The following is a 17,431-nucleotide window of genomic DNA, read 5'->3' on the forward strand; positions in this document are numbered from 1 at the left end:
TGGTCAAGTTGAAAGTACGAAAAAATACATTGTAGGGATCTTATCCAAGATAGTGTTTGAAAGTAAGTGGGATTGGGATAAGAAACTGTATGTGGTAGCTTGGGCTTACAATACGACATTTAAGAGAGCTACAAGGCCACACCTCATTCAAGCTGATATATGGGAAAGAGTGTGTCTTATCATTGGAAATAGAGCTGCCCACCGTGCGATTTTCTCTCAATCATTCGTTGGGTGAGGTGAAAGCATTGCAAGAAAGATTGTTTTCTCTTATGCATCTTGATGAAATTCGATTGTAGGCTTTATTACATCAATACATATAGAAGAAGAGAATGAAAGTACTTCACAATCTTCGGGCTAAGAAATATAAATTTATAAACTGCAAGTTGTTGGTGCTATACTATGCTTGAACATGTCTTTTTCAATTGTGGTCCAAGGAAGCTCTTACAATTACCCTCTAACGTTAGTCGAGGACTACTTTGGGGTCTTCTTGTTGACACGTCCTATTTTGGCCACTGATGGCTCATTTGGATCATGACTTAGGTAGCAATTGACCACCTTTCTATTCTATCATGGATGCATAGGATCGTTTATTGTCATATATTCGTCAGACACCCCTTGCTATTTATGTAGGGGGTTAGCTAATAACCCGATGCATTTAGTGTAGGGCATGAGGAGCCCTCAACCTTGGTTGGTCTTATGCTTCACTAGAGTTATGTCAAGACGAAGGGTTTGTTTGAGTACGTTGCAGAATGGCCATTTTAAGAATTATTTCATTAGGCCAAGAGGGCCAGTCATCCTAGAGTGAAATGTTAGATTTCATTAGGTTAAGAGGGCCATGTGTTTTTCTAGTGCGAGCGTGGTTAATGGTTTTGTTTTAGTGTTGTGCTATATAGACTAAACAAGACTTGGAGGAAGCCTCTTGCTATGTAGAAGCTTCTTGTGGCCAAGTCCACATGGTTTTCTTCCTTTATGAGTACTTTTCTTTTATGCTATATATGTTTATGTATTTGAGGAGACTTGTTCTTTTGTTGGGGACACACAATCAAGGCATAAAGTCCCAAGTTTAGGTTTGGTATAACTAGGGGAGGTACGAGTAGTTATCTATCTCTTGTAAAGACATTATCAAGCCTTGAAAGACCTTTTTTTAGAAGGCGGTCCTAGTGACCCTATTTTGCTAGCCTACTAGGTATATGTTTCTAGGAGCTTTTATTAGTATGAGGTAGTTAGAGAAGCCTCCCAAAATAAAAAGAAGAGACAAGCATGAATATACTTGCAATATAAGAAAATAAAGAGGTGTGTAAAAAATATTTCTGACCCCTAAAACAAAAAATAAAATGAAGAAAAATATTAAGGGCAGCTGATCATCGCCTTGCAAAGGCTTGGTAGGTTCCTATGGACGAGTCAGACCTAGGCGATGCCTTATTTTCTTAGGGATGGAATCTAGCTAGAAAAGAAATTGTCAAGAATCGTGTGATGGGGGGATGTGCTTCAGTTACTATGCCAAACACACACTGTATACACAAGAGGAAGCTCACTCAAGAACACAAGAAGAGAGATGGAGGCCAAAACATTTTCTTGTTGGTTTCTTCTTCTTCTTCCACACACTATACAATGTAATCAAAGTATAGACAAGATACAACATAAAGAAAAGTGGCCTTTTAAGTCAAACAATGCATAACTGACTACACTAATCGACTAGCGTTATATCTTTGCCAACTGCTTCTTTGATAGTTCTTTTTAGCTAGGCTATGTTGGAGTAGTTGGTTAGTGAATCGCTCTAGATTTTTGTCAGATTATGTTGGGCCTTTTTCTTGAGGATTTTCGTGCCTTGATTTTGTCAAGGGATAGGGTAAAAGTTGTGTTTCGTGCTTTGTTGGATGTTTTTTTTTGTGGCAGATTGATGCTTTTTATGGTTGTTGTATGTGCAAATCAGTTTGTGGGATTCGATGGGTTGAGTCACCCTATCCCTTGGTTCCCAATGACAGCTAGATTCCGGGACCCATTTTTGAAGCATTGGAGCCATTTTTTAAGCACAAAAGTGGCCCAAAGACGCAAAGGACTAATTTTCATGGAAAATTGAACTGTGGCAGATGGTCGACAAGCTTGAGTTTTCCTAGGTCAATCTCAATGCTATGAATCCAATGCAAGTCTTCGTTCATCGATCAGAGATCATTTAACCCCCCATTTAATGTCTGCGTGATGAGAACACACAAGGAAGTTTTTGCTTACTCAAAGAGTAGCTAATATAATAAAGTAAAATCAAGGGCAACTAAAAATAATAGAAGAAACTTTTCTTATTTACTTTAGGGCGGCATAGTTCATGAGAAAGTTTGTTTTTGGCCATATGGTCAAATCTATTCCCTTTCAATATGATGTTTCCATTAATACTTTCTATTATGGAAGTTGGACTCATTCTATCTAATGTTTAAGTACTTTTTTTGTTTCAATGAAATTTGATACTTCATTGTATTTAGTAATTTCATTACTATTTTCTTCTTTCTAAGAGGTGACAACATACAAATGATCAAATCTCCATTTTCTCACTTGTACAGGTATCATGAATAACGAATTTTATTTGGAGAAACTGTGCATTTGCTAGTTGATCATGAGATTTTTGCACTTAGGAGAGTGCATGCAATACATCCAAATGAGACATGCCATGGAGAAACACTTGAAGATGGATATATTTCAATGGCTATTGATAAATGTTTGAATGTAGCAGTATATTTGCCATTCCCAAGAATTGATGCAATGAAGGTTCATAAAGCTGTAGGTGGTTTTTCAAAATGGGGAAAGAAAGATGTGATGGTTGTTTCAAACTCACTAACAATTCATGACGGAGGAGATGATTACGAATCAAACCATGTCCTACCTACTGAGAATATTAATGTGCTTAGTATTCTGAAAGTTGGAGAGAACGTAGAGTGATGCTATGGATAGAAGGCAACACTGTGTGTGTTGGGACAGGGGTTATATTATTGGATTTTTCATATGATGTGATAAACTTTGAATTGCAAGGAGAAGAGGATGTTGGTGTGGTGGTAGATAAAGCCCTTGATGAAACCACATGAACATACATAGATGACAACCTCCACTATGTCACTTTGGAAAGATGGCCTATTAAACAAGTCACCTTTGATGATGGAACATCACTGCTACAACAACAATCATACATGCGATTTGTCTCTACAAATGCTTGTGCCAAAAACATGGAAGATACCAATGAAGATTATGTTTTTGCAAAATAATCAATTTTTTTAAAGAAGAGATCATATTGTATGGTCAATAGAAAGCCTCGAATTATTTCCCCTAAAGGTGCAAACTTGAGGACTTCTATGGACTCCATTTCACAGGTTTCCATGATTGATTGTTACCAAGAAAAGTGCTGTCAGTTTGTTGATAGAGAAGCAACGCAACAATTACGTAAATAATTTTGGGGATTGCAATTTGAAGACCGCACAAACTATGTTTATGACAAGTTTGAATCATCATGCAAGATTGATTACTTGGAAACAAGGAAGTACAACTTCATCTTCAATGGACAAGTGGTATGTGGAAGGGCATGGTATGAGATTCATGGAATCCCGAAGACATCTTTTTACAGGTACAAAACACAATTTGAGCATGGCATGAGGAGGCAATGCATGGAAACAAGGGGGTAATAAGAGCAGCTTGGGATCATATAGAGATGGAAGAGCCATCCTTAGAGACTTTGTTAAGAAGAATGCAAAGCAAATGCCACACAAGAGTAGAACAATGCAAGGGAGACACAATTGGTCATCCCTGATGTTTATAAGCAGGTAGATATATCGGCATAAGTAAATACAACATTGAGTGGTATTGGATGTAAGAAAATGTCCTTTTCCACCTTCAATTGTATTTGGAGCACAGAGTTCAAGCATGTAACCTTAGCAAAAACAAGTGAGTTCTCCAAATGTAGTATTTGCTTAGAGATCAAAGAGCAACTTGCAGCAATAAAGTGTCTTCAAGAGCGAAATGTGCTTCTAAAGAAGTGTCAATGTCACATGCTACAGCAACAAAGTTTTTGGAACATATACTACAGTTGGCGCTTGTCCTTAGCATTAGATCTAGATAAAAACTTGTGCATCATACATGATAAAATGGACCAGCAAAAGACAGCTATCCCTACGTTAAGGCTTTGATCAAAAGAGATTGAAAGATCTACTCAACTACCAGTTTCTTTAATAGACATGATTGCACATGGACATGGAGAAGGTAGATATGGACATTTCTCACTCAATCTATGGCCTCATGATCCTAACTTCACAATTGCCTCATTGTCAATATTGTGCTTTAGGAACTTGGAGTGACTACACAGGCATGCAAATGGTGATCTACAAGTAGATGGAATGCCAAGATCAACCTCTGTGCTACAAAATGCCCTTAACTCGAAAAAAGCACTAGACCACCACAAGGTGTTACACAAAATAAATCATGCATGGAAGATAATACACCACAGGATGACCATCATCATTTCAAATGATTGCCAGAGAACTTACTACTTCAACTTAATAATTGTGGATTAGAAAACAAAAATCGCTATCTCTTTGCATATCTACCATTGCTTGTTGCACGAGGAGCATTCAAGATGATCCAGCTTGGGTTTCTCATGGTGGGTCATACACATGAAGACATCGATGCAATGTTTAGCAAATTTTCAGAGAAGGAAAAGGATGACCTTCACTTTTCCTCATCTTATGTAACATTTTCAATCATGCCAGATGACAAGTCCTACACCTTTCTTATTGACACATGTGCTTGACTTGAAGAGATACATTGAGGGATACTTGTGTGATTCAAAAGATACACTTGTTGGTCACTCAAAACCTCTTCAACTTCGGTTTTATATGCAAGGAGATACACCTGTCATGCAATACAAGATGCATCCAAAGTCCCTAGATTGGTTACCAAGAGAAGGTGGCATTGAATTATGGAAGAGAGACCTTGCAGGAAAGCTTACTCTTCCAAAGGGTGTTCCAATGTTGCTACCCATGTTTGAGTACGTTAAGGATCATCAAGAAGTACTAAGTGGAGTTAAATATTATTTGAAGTATTGGGAAATATGGTGAAATGTACAAGGAACTGAAGCAGAGTTCACAAAGTTTATAACACCAGTGTTGATTATTGGAAACATATGATCTACGCTCTTCAAACTGCAAATGTCCAAGAAGATTTATTTTTCATAGATTTTGGGCCAACAACACAAAGTGATGTAATCAATATAGATGTAGATAATGTAGATGACTTCATTGGATTGGAAGAGTTTAATGATCACTATTGTGGTCCTCTGAGAAAACGACCCAAACATGCATTTGAACCAATGCTTGATGTTAAGAAAGATGACTTTGTGCTTGTTAGACCTTCAGATCCAGTATATCCAATATGGCTTGGTGTTGCAAAAAGTGAAGTCAATACAAATAGAAATTCCAAAAACTTCAACAAGGTATGTATACAATATTGGACACCAGTTTGTAGTCGTCAAAATGCTACAGATGCAGAGGTGTATTTTAATTGTTGGGATAAATATTGGATGTGCAACAAAAAAGATCCTAAACGATGGGAAACAATAAATAGATAGCATTGTCTTCTCTTGGATGAAGAAAGGTACAAAATCTCCCAAAAAAATGAAAATTCCCCCAAAGGTTGTATTGAAGGCTAAAGAAAGTCTACAAGAATCCATTGGCTGAAGATTTTCCTTGAGTATTTTCAAGGATATTAAAACTAAGGTGTTTATTAACACCACCTTTTTAAGTTTTTTTCAATCTCTTGGAAACAACCATAAGCAATAATATGTTCAATTGCACCAAGTTTCAAATTAATGAAATTTCCAAAATTCATGAAATACATTTTAATTTGATTTTTCCATATTGATGTGAAATTCCCAAAAGCCCGAATATGGAGTTTAGAGGAAGGAGAGTCCATAGAAACAATAAGAAAGAAACTAGGATTGGCTCGTAGAACACTGAAAGCAGGACTACAGATGCCGCCACAACCTAATGGAGTTGGCCCGAGCCTAGAAGAGCAACACCATTATCTCCTATTGGCAAGCTTAATCTCACAGGAAGTGGATGCACTAAGGTTCATTGAAGAAGAACAACATGGGCTAATCCAGGAGAGAGAAATGGATGAGAACTTTGGAATGGGATCATACGAAGAGGAGCTAGTCCCATCGCCTCTTTCCTCGCGACTTGAAGAGTAGCAACATGCAGACATCTCCGTAGAACACCATATTGGGGAATATGGGAATTTCCCACAAGTTTGGGACACGTGGTCAAATCTTTGGATTTGTCATAACTTGAACACTATAACTCCAAATCAAGCGCTCTATAGTTCAATAGATTCCATATTTCAAGTGCTTTCCAATGATAGGTCACATCATATGGTTTTGAGAAACTTATGGGTATGTTATCCGGGTGCCACCTTTTTAGTATTCAAAAAATGGGAATTGGGAGATTCCCAAACTCACTAATATTGTGTTGTAGAAAGAAAGGTGGATTGAGGGAAAGTAGGAAACAAATTGTGGAGGAGACAATGAGAAAATGGAATGTGAAGGGAGTGAGGGCACCCCATGCACCTATCCCACCGTGTGTGGATGACACCCTAGCAAGCTCCACATTGACCTTGTAATATGGGAGAGGCAAGAAAGAGCCAGGAGCCCCTTTGACCTTAACTTCCAATTCCTCGCCACCCTGCGCAGGGTTTTACCCATCAAGGTGGTGGAGAAAGTGATTAACATCAGAGGCAGACTTGGGAAAAAGTGGCTAGAGGAGAAAGCACAAAACCCCACATTATGGGCCACTAAAGATGCTGAATTCTAAAAAAATAAAGTTTTTGAAGTACCAAGGTCTGTGCTCGACTAGAATGCCAACCTACATAGAGAAGAACGGTCTGCGACACCAACTTAGACACTTAGATGGCCTTTTGCAACACTCAACCCTTTGAGCAAATTGACTCAACCTTTATATCCTACCCTCGAAAGGTGGGAGTGGATTTTGACTCCACTGTATGAAGATGCCCTTGTCTTCACATCAGAAAACTTTTATGATACCCTAATCCAATTCACTAACAAATTCTCTTCATGCCCTGACCCCGCCTTTATTACTACCTATAATTACCTTAGATTCCTTAGGATACTCCTTAGGCAAGAACCCACCTCGCAAGAGCGCGGCCTCCCACTACTTCATTTTGATCCTAACACTATAGATAGTTGCGCAGTGGCCTGGCTAATGATGTGAACTGCTCTATTGCCTTCATTTTGCTTAGCTTTACTAGAGGATATGAATGATATCTACTTCACCCACTGCAATCATCCATTCCTCTTCACCACCACCCTCTTCAAGTCCGCCTAAACCTCAAGGGGTATCTCCAAAGCCATCGATTCCTTAAAAAATCTATTAAGCCCCCTTCTCCACCTCACTCCGATGACAAAGATTAAACTTTTGTCATGACTATGTAACTTTATTATTATTATAAAGAACTAAGAAGAGAAAGAAAAAGAAAAAGAAAAAAGAAACGATATTACACGTTGCCACCACAAGTTGCACATTGACCACCCTCACTGCACCTAGGGGTCCTCAAGTTAGGAGCGTTCAGTGGCTTTGGTCGACTGGCTCTGCCCCTAGCTCCCTAGCCTCATTTTGATCCCCCATTTCACGCTTAGGGCATATCAAGGATAGGAGATACCCAGGGAGGTAACACTCGCCTATGGTTAGACTTGTCACCCTAAGCTACACGCATCGCACCTCCCTTATGCACAAACTAAGTCCTCACATGAGGGGCAATGCCCATGCTTGCTCTCAGTTCCACTAGCATGAGCACATTGCACCACACGACAATGGAACACACGCCCAGGTAGTGCAAATTCTTTTCTTTTCAAGTACAAACAAAGGCCCCAACCACCAACCCCAGAGACCCCATCATCCATGCAATGCACTCCCCATCTTATGTGACAATGTCACCATGCCCATGAAACAAAGCAAGGGCACATAGAGGCAACCCCAATCAAAAAGTGAATGAAGATGCTCATTTGGAATAGTGCAAGAGAAGGCAAACGCAGAGGGCTAGGAGATGGATCCATCCATCTAACACCATATTCAATTTTAAAGATGGATCCGCCCACCATCAGCCTCTCTCCCCATCGGGATTTATCCAACACCATCATTAATTTTGAGTCCATAAATCCCTCCAACACCAGGGATCATATCCACTGCAATGATCTTTCAATTCCATAAATCCCTCTAGCACCAGGGATCATATCCAACGCAAGGACCTTTGAGTTCCATAAATCCCTCCAACAGGTCCATAAATCCCTCTAACACTAGGGATCATGTCCAACGCAAGGGCCTTTCAGTTCCATAAATCCCTCCAATAGGTCCATACATCCATCCAACACTAGGATTCATTCCCAACTCAAGAATTTCCCAATTCCATAAATCCCTCCAACCTACCCCCAACACGGCCAGTATACAAACTCAAAAAGCCACCTAGGTACCCCAACAACACTGTATGACTCAGTACCCAGCAAGTGCCATGGGACTGGCACTTAACTAGGAGAGGGATAATGTTAACCCTCAGACGAAAAGGTGGAAAATCAAAAAAATATAAAGAAGAAGACAAGGCTAAGGCAAAAGTAGAATGGAGAATGAAGGCACACCAAGAAAAATTGGGAAACACAAGAAGTGTGAAAAAGTCCTAAATCAAGGAGAGGTGCACAAGAAAAAGCACAAGTCAATACTTTTGTAAAAGCGCACAAGGCACGCCATGATTTATTTTAAAAGTGTTGGTCTTTGACACCGTGCAAATTGTAAATGTAGATGGGCTGTAGAAAGGAAGCTAGGAAGATAGGAGAACAATGGAAAAAAGGGCCTAGGCTATGGCAGCCATGTAAAAAGGAGATGACCATCCAAAGGGGATTTACGACTTTGTATATAAAGTTCAAAAAGTGAATAAGATTGCATTGTTTGGTGTGTGGAAACAAGAGACTCACCTTCTTCTCTTCTTCTCTTCTCTTTGCTTTCTTGTGTGTGCTTGAGGGAGGGAGTGTGAGAGTGTGAGTGTGAGTGAGTGAGTGTGTAGGGTTGAGGGATCAAGGAGGTGAAGCTCTCCACCATCTCCTCTCTTCTTCTTCTCTCATATTCTCTTCTCTTCTCTTATCTCGCGTACGTCTATGGAGGATGGAGCTTGGAGGTGGAGGCTTGAGGATGCTTGAGCTTGCATCAAGAATTGTGGAGCTATCAGAGTTCTTGAGAGAGGAAGCAACTCGATTGGGCATCACGGTAAGCTCACTACACTCATGAAGAAGGATAGAGCGTAAGCTATGTGAGAGGTAGCCATTAGTGCTTACTTGAAACGCTTGAACAATAAGTGATTCGTGGGTCTTGGCGGTTGAGTTTGTGCTCATTACACCTTGTATGAAGGTCTGTCATTACATATTACATGTGCCATCCATCACAAAGAATTTAGTATCTATTGGTCAAAAGATAGAACAATAATTATATGTTCATATTTTTTGGAAAACATTCTAATGATATGTATAGGGTTAATCACAAAAGGAAGTATATTTGGTTGCATATTCACTTTAGATGCTTGAATTCTTGCTATAAATACTACTATGTATACGAAAGGCAAAGAAGCGGTGGTTGCAACCATTAAAATATGGCAAAAACATATTGAATATGAAAATATATAAATTTTAGAATTAATGTAGTCCAAAGGGTTGATTACATGGTTGCTTATTTTTAAAGTCGGAATCTCATAAAGTATATAAAGCATGACAATTTAGTAAGCAAGTAAGACCACATTTTTTGCATGAAAGAGATGTGGGTAAGAATATACTTGATGTTATGTATACAGATGTTTGTGGGCTACAAAGAAAATATCTCTTGGTGGAAACAAATATTTTATCATATTTATTGATAATTTTTTAAGAAAGCTATGGGTGTATTTCATGAAGAAAAAGAGTGATGTATTTGAGCACTTCAAAACGTTTAAGGCTATTGTTGAAATAGAAACAGTTTTTAAAGTTAAGTGCTTGAGATTGGATGTTGAGGGGGAGAATGAGTTCAATTACTTCTTGAGGTCTCATGGGATAAAGAGACACTTACAAGTATACCCTACAACAAAATGGGTTTACATAAAGAAAAAATAAATATATTACAAAAGTTATATGAGTATTGATGGCTTAAAAAAACTTACCAAAACATTTATGGCTTGGAGCTATTTATTATAAATAGAACTTACATAGCTACAATTAGTGTAATGACTCTCAAAGAAAGCTTTATAGGTAAGACGTTTGATGTTTCACACTTGGAAGTGTTTGGTTGTATTTTATATGTTTCTTGCTAGATGAGTTGTGAAAGAAGCTTGATTCAAAGGCTAAAAAATATATTTTTCTTATATACTCTTTAGACAAGAAAGGCTATCACTATTAATCCTGTCATAGGTGATTTTAAAGTGAGTAGAAATGTTTTTTTCATGAGATGGTTTATTTGTATGCATTTAGTAGTGATGCATTGGATGATGATGATGCTGATCATGATGGTTATATGAAAAAGGAAAAGTAAGAATCACCAAGCCTTATTGGAGTAGAAATATCACCTCATACTATAGCTACACTTAGATCTTGGTTTGGTAGACTAAGGAGCAGCTCTATATCTTTAGGTGCATCTACAAATGTTACAGGTTTAAAAAAAGGTAAGACAAAAGCATTAGATGGCAATGATGTATTTGCTAATCATTTAGGGTTTGAAGGTGACTCTACTAGTTCAAAGAGTTTGGATGATAGTATTTATTCAATCAAGACACGAGATATGTGCAGAGAGCACATGGTAATGTAAAGGCTCCACTAAGTGATTTAGTGGTATGTGGTCTTGCAGGGCCATATATCTTGTTAAAATAATTAGTTTTGAAGGTTATGCAACCCACCCATATGCTTATAAGATAAAGATTATGGAGGATGTTGATCCCACTTATTTTAAGGATGTTGTTGGCCATGCTTATTGGGATATAGTAATGGATGAGGAGATGGCTACATTAGAAGCCAATAAGACTTGGAATCTAGTACCATTTCCTAAGCTAAGAATTTTATTGGCTATAACTAGATCTAAAAAATTAAGCATAATGCAAATGGTTCTGTTAGAAGATAGAAGGCTAGGCTAGTTACGAAAGGCTATGCTAAAATATATGGCATAGATTATGGAGAAGCATTAAATCTAGTTGCTAACATGGAAACTATTATATGTATGATTGCTTTGGCACTAGCCAAAGGTTGGATTTTGTAGCAAATGAATGTCAAGATTTCCTTCTTGGATGGTGAATTGCAAGAAGAGGTATATATGGAGCAATCAATAGGTTATGCCGATTTAGAGCATCTCACATGTGTGTGCAAGTAAAAGAAGATGCTCTATGTGCTCAGGCAAGTACCTAGAGCATGATCTGACAAGATTAGAGAGCATATTGTCAAATTGGCTTTTATATTTTTGATTGCTCATCACTCACTTTATGTGTGAAAGGGAGATGCAAGTTTGGTCATCATAGTAATCTACATGAATGATTTGATTGTTATAGCTAATAATGACATTCAAATTGTTAAAGTTAAGGACCTTTTAAAGAATAAGTTTAAGATAAAGGATTTGTATGAGCTAAGGTAATTTCTTAGTATTGAGGTGATTAAATGTGATGATGGTATAGGGCTGTCCCAAAGGTAATATGGCTTGGATATATTATCTCCAACTATGTCATGACAGTATATAAGCCTCTTTTATTGCCATTTCAATAAAATGTGAAGTTGAGTGTTGATGTTGGGGATGAGATAGAAGACCTATGTTCAGGAAGATAGTAGGGAGTCTGATTTACATGACTATCACAAGGGCTACTATTGACCTTGTCAATTGGTTTATATAGTTGTTTAGAAAGCCTCATTTGAATGAAACTAGATGCATATTGAGGTTTACATTGTGGACTTTTTAATGAGGAAGGTAAGGATATACATGTGTTTGGATATATAGATGTAGATGGGCCTAGTAGCATATTTGATAGAAGATCTACTAGTGGATTTATATTTTCCCTTCATAGTATAGTATTTGCATGGAGCAGAAAAAAGCAATCTACAATTGCTTTATTTAGTATAGAGATTGAGTACAAAGGTGTTGCTATGGAAGCATGTGAGGTAGTATGGCTGCAAAAGTTATTGGATGATTTGGATGTGCAGGGAGATGGCATACAAGATCACATAGCTAACATTTTATCAAAGACATTGGGTGCAAAGAAGCTTCAAAAGTTTTTAAGTTTACTTGGAGTTATAGAGATACGATTGAGCTTGAAAGGAAGTGTTGAGACGCAAGCTCAACACATGTGAACATTAATGATGTGGTTAGATGGATCCACACATCTACAATTATCATATCAATGGTCATTACAATCCTCAAATTGCCACTAACTTATCACTTATTATATTTTGTTTGTTGTACTTATCTACAATTATCATAGTCATAGTGTTAGTGGATTAGTATAGTCAATTGCGTACTCTTTGACTTAGTAGGTCTTTTTTTGTTTATATTGCATGTTATCTATGATTTGTATATATTTTATTGTGTGTTAAAGAAGAATAAGAAACCATCAAGAAAACATTTTGGCCCCCATTTCTCTTTTGGTGTTCTTGAGTGAGTTTCCACTTGTGTGTATGGTGTGCGTTTGGTACAATAGCTCAAGGTAAGCTCAAGCAAGTCCCCCCACCATACAATTTGTGAGATCATATCCATACTTATTACCACTTCTACACAATAGAATATCTCAAGAGAGCCTCCAATAGTCTTATAATTGCCTCTTCTATCCCATATGTATTATCCACAACTCATAGTCTAAGGCATTCAGGTTCTCACATGCTTATATGATTCCCTATCCATTTTTCATACGATTATTATCATATCAAATCTTTGAAAGTTTTTCCTGTTTCCTTAACATTTTTTTATTCTTATCAAATCATGTGCATACTATAATAAGATTTTCCTTATAAGGAGTATCTCACTTGGTAAAAACACAAGGTCTTATTATATTATTTATTATTTCTCTTTTATTATAATAATGTTATATTATTAATATAGGAATATTACTGCTATACTAACCTATTTCCATTACAAATTAGATCTCACTCAAATGGCTCTATATTTTTCTAAACATCTTTTCTTGATAAATGGATCATGCAAATATTAAATACTTGATTTTGGATGTTAAAGTTGAGGGCATCATCAGTTGTATTTTCCCCTACATTGAAGGTCACTTAAGACACAAAACCCATCACATTAAAAGGTCCTACCTCATTCAACATGCTAACCTTTTTACAAGGGGATATGGTGGATGGAGAAAAAAAAAGGGAACATGATGAAGCAAAAATATGTATTGACTTTGAAAAAGTACTTCAATAATTTTAGTCTTCACCTCCTCTTTCACCCTCAACACTCTTGTATTTTTTTACTCCTCTGCGACCAAGTATCCTCAAGTTATTGCTTGTCTCCTCTCTCTCTCTCTCTCTCTACCTCTCTTTCTTTTTTCTTCTTTCAAGTTCTACCACATTTTTAAACACATACAATCAACTTCCTTAATTATTCTTTTAAATAGTGTTCATTGAATGCCTTTAATTGCATATACAAAAAAAATGAAAAAAATCTTTTCAAACTATAGAGACATTGATCTTTTCAAGAATAGTAACCAACCAATAATTTCTAGGCTCCCAATATTCATTGCACTGCACTCATTTTTGCACAGTATGCCCTCTTTTTGTCTCAGGTCTCTCTAGTATACCTAAGCCCATATAGTGTGCCTCTCAAGGATTATTTTCCTATCCAATGATTATTTCCCTATCTTAGGACTGGTTCAAGTATTACCACAAGAAACCCCTTAGTTCTCAATTACCATAAGAGATGAACCTTTCTCACCATTTGACTTCTTGTCTAGGTGGTACTCTATACTACAAACGGATACAAACCGATTGGCTATAAGCTATGATCACACGACCTTGGGAAGAGTATATGCTAGCCATGGGATATATAGCCATGGTTGTCTCTACCTCTTGAAGAAAATATACACTATATCATCAGATCTTGGTTGTTGAATTTTAATATATATATTTTCAAACACATCCAAAAAAACCCATATACATCCACCATAACGAGAAATGGCAAAAACTAGGCTAAAGCATCTTTAACAAGCAACAATTCCACCACTAGTCCTCATTTTGACTAAGGTACTTCCATTAATTAAAATTTTATTTATATACATATGCAAGAGGACATTTAATATTATTGTAATGTCTCTACCCTCATGGTCGTATACGTACAGGGTTGAAATCCTCACTTGTGCATGACTCTTTCACATCATATCTATACTTATTCCAACTTTTGTACGTAATAATATTTTAAGTAGGCCTCTAATCTTATAATTGCCTCCTATATCCCATATATGTTTTTTATCACTCGTAGTCAAACGAATTCAAGTACTCACATGCTTGTATGATTCCTATTGTTTTCAGAGGCTTTATTATCGTATCAAAGATTTGGAAGCTTCTCCTCTCTTCTTCCTCAACCCTTAGAATCATTATTTTTTTATTCTTATTGAATTATATGCATATTATAATAATATTTGCCTTGTAAGGAGTACCTCACTTAGTAAAAATACAAGGTCTTATTATAGTATTTATTATTTTTATTTTCGATGTTCATGTCATACTCTTAAGAAAGTGACGTTAGTGCTACACTAATCTCTTTTCATTGCACCTTAGACCTCACTTAAACTACCCTATATTTTTCTAAACATCTTTCCTTGATAAATGAATTGTGAAAATATCAAATACCTAATTTCGGATCCTAGAATATATGGCATTGTTAGTTACATTTTCCCCTATATTGAGAGTTTCTAAAGATGCGGACCCATCACAATGGGAGGTTGTGCCTCATTAGGTACGTTGATCTTTTTGTGAGGGAGTATGGTGAATGGGAAAAAAGAAAGGGGATATAACAAGAAAAAAATGATTGTTGACTTAAAAAATGTATTTCAAAAATTTTTGTTTTTTCTTTCTCTCTCACACACTTTTAACACTCTTGTATTTTTCACTCCTCTCTATCGAGCATTATTGAGTTATCGCGTGTTTCTCCTTTCTTTCTCTCCTTCTCTTCTTCTTCTTATCCTTTCTCTCTCTTTTCTTCTTTCTTTAGCTCTCTGTCTACTCTCTCTCTCTCTCTCTCTCTCTCTCTCTCTCTTTGTATCCCACTCTCATTGGTATTGCCTCATCTCAACATGGCTTCACTATTTTTTTTCCCATACTCTCTTATTCTCTCATTGGCCTCTATCTATAGGAAAGGGGGATGGGGGAAGAGAAGATGATGTTGATATCCTCTACATAATTAAGGTATCACAAGGAGAGGGAGATATTTTGGTAATCATACAAGAATATCCACTTATCAAGTGGTGGCATAAAGAGGAAAATATCTTTTTGGGAGAAGCCTATGTGCTATTCTCATGTAATTGCCTAGTTGGATTTGAAATCTTCTCTCTTAATAAAGAGTTCTAGTTAGAATTGAACTACTTTTTCTTTACGAATTCATTGATTTTTCTTTTCTATGATTTTTTATTTATATGCATGCCACAAATTCTTTCTTATTTTCTTGATGAGATAAAAAATGTGTACCTACGTTGATTCAATTTGCATGCATGCAATAAGAGGTTTTTTTCTTACAAACAATAGTGTTTTTGCATGAGTTCTCATGTGTGCAAATAACTGCATGTTCATATTTATGTAAGAATGAGTTTCTATAGGGAAATTTTATTTTTCTATAATGAGTGAGTATATATAAATGTGTTCACATGCATGGAAGTTAACATATGCTCATGCATGATTAGAACAAAGCAATCACATGGGAATTTTTTACTCATCGATTTAGTATATTACATATTCTCTTTCTCTATTTGACCTCAAGTAATTAACTTCAAGACTCTTTTTGTTTCAACAACAACATTGAAAGTTTTGAAGTGCTCAAACACTTCATGCTTTTTCCTTATAAAACATACTTAGAGTTTCCCAAAGTAATCATCAATGAATGTAACAAAATACTTAGTTTCACTAAGAGACATTTTGGGTAGGCCCCCAAATATTTGTATGCATAATATCAAGTATATTCTTACTTGCATCATTGTCATGCAAAAACGGTTGCCTTGCTAGCTTTCCAAACAGACATGCTTCAAAAACTTTTCGTAACTCTAGCTTTGAGTGAAAACAAACTTGTAGCCAATCCTTCCAATTTCATTAATTTTAGCATCTACAAATTTGCATGTCCAATACATTTGTGCCATATTTCAATGATTGTAACTACAAATTTTCCTTTAGCATACATAGCAGTATCTATAATATGTATTTCAACATCCAAAATAAACTTGCAGCTAGCTCTACTTCCTTTTGTAACCAAATTACACTTATTATCCAAATCTTCAACAAAATAGTCATTTACATTAAATGTAACCTATAGCCCTTGCTCTACCAAAAGATACCAAATTCTTTATGATGGATAACACATGTAAAACATCTAATAAAAATACCATATTGGGGAATATGGAAATTTCCCATAAGTTTGGGACACGTGGTCAAATCTTTGGATCTGTCATAACTTGAACATTATAACTCCAAATCGAGTGCTCTATAGCTCAATAGATTTCATTTTTCAAGCGCCTTCCAATGATAGGTCACATCATATGGTTTTGAAAAACTTATGGGCATGTTATCCGAGTGCCACCTTTTTAGTATTCAAAAAATGGGAATTGGGAGATTCTCAAACTCACTAATATTGTGTTAAAATTTTTTTGTATGATCATCATGCAAGGATAAAGAAAATTTTTTGAAATGTAAATTTAGATGAATCATCACCCATATCTACGTAACCCCAACTTTGTAAATTTTGCATCTCTCCAAGCCACTTAGCATGGCTAGTCATGATTAGATGTCCCAAAATAAACATACTATCACTACAACAAAAAGACCTCATAAACGCACATTTAGACGCGATTTTTGAATACAGAGAAAAACTTACGCGCGTGTCTATCCACCCGTCTATTTGCGCGTCTATCATTCCACATCTATAATCGCATGTATCAACAAATTTACACGCACAAATAGACGCGCAATAGACGCACATATACACAGCATATAGACACGCTGGTAGACGCGCTTTTACAAGCACTGATAGACGCGAACGGAAAACAAAAAATGTCATTTTAAAAAAAAAGATATTTAATTTCTTTTTTAATTTAAATTATGAAGCGCGTGTATAAGCGCGTGTGGTCTGCATTATAGACGCACGAAAAACGCGAATTATCTGCAATTTAGACGCGCAAAACAGAACTGGAAAAAAAAAACCAGAGAGCATGT

Source organism: Lygodium microphyllum, chromosome 21 (assembly GCF_053477565.2).
Source record: "Lygodium microphyllum isolate KBCC chromosome 21, Lygodium_microphyllum_v1.1.10, whole genome shotgun sequence".
In the NCBI taxonomy this organism is placed as follows: domain Eukaryota; kingdom Viridiplantae; phylum Streptophyta; class Polypodiopsida; order Schizaeales; family Lygodiaceae; genus Lygodium; species Lygodium microphyllum.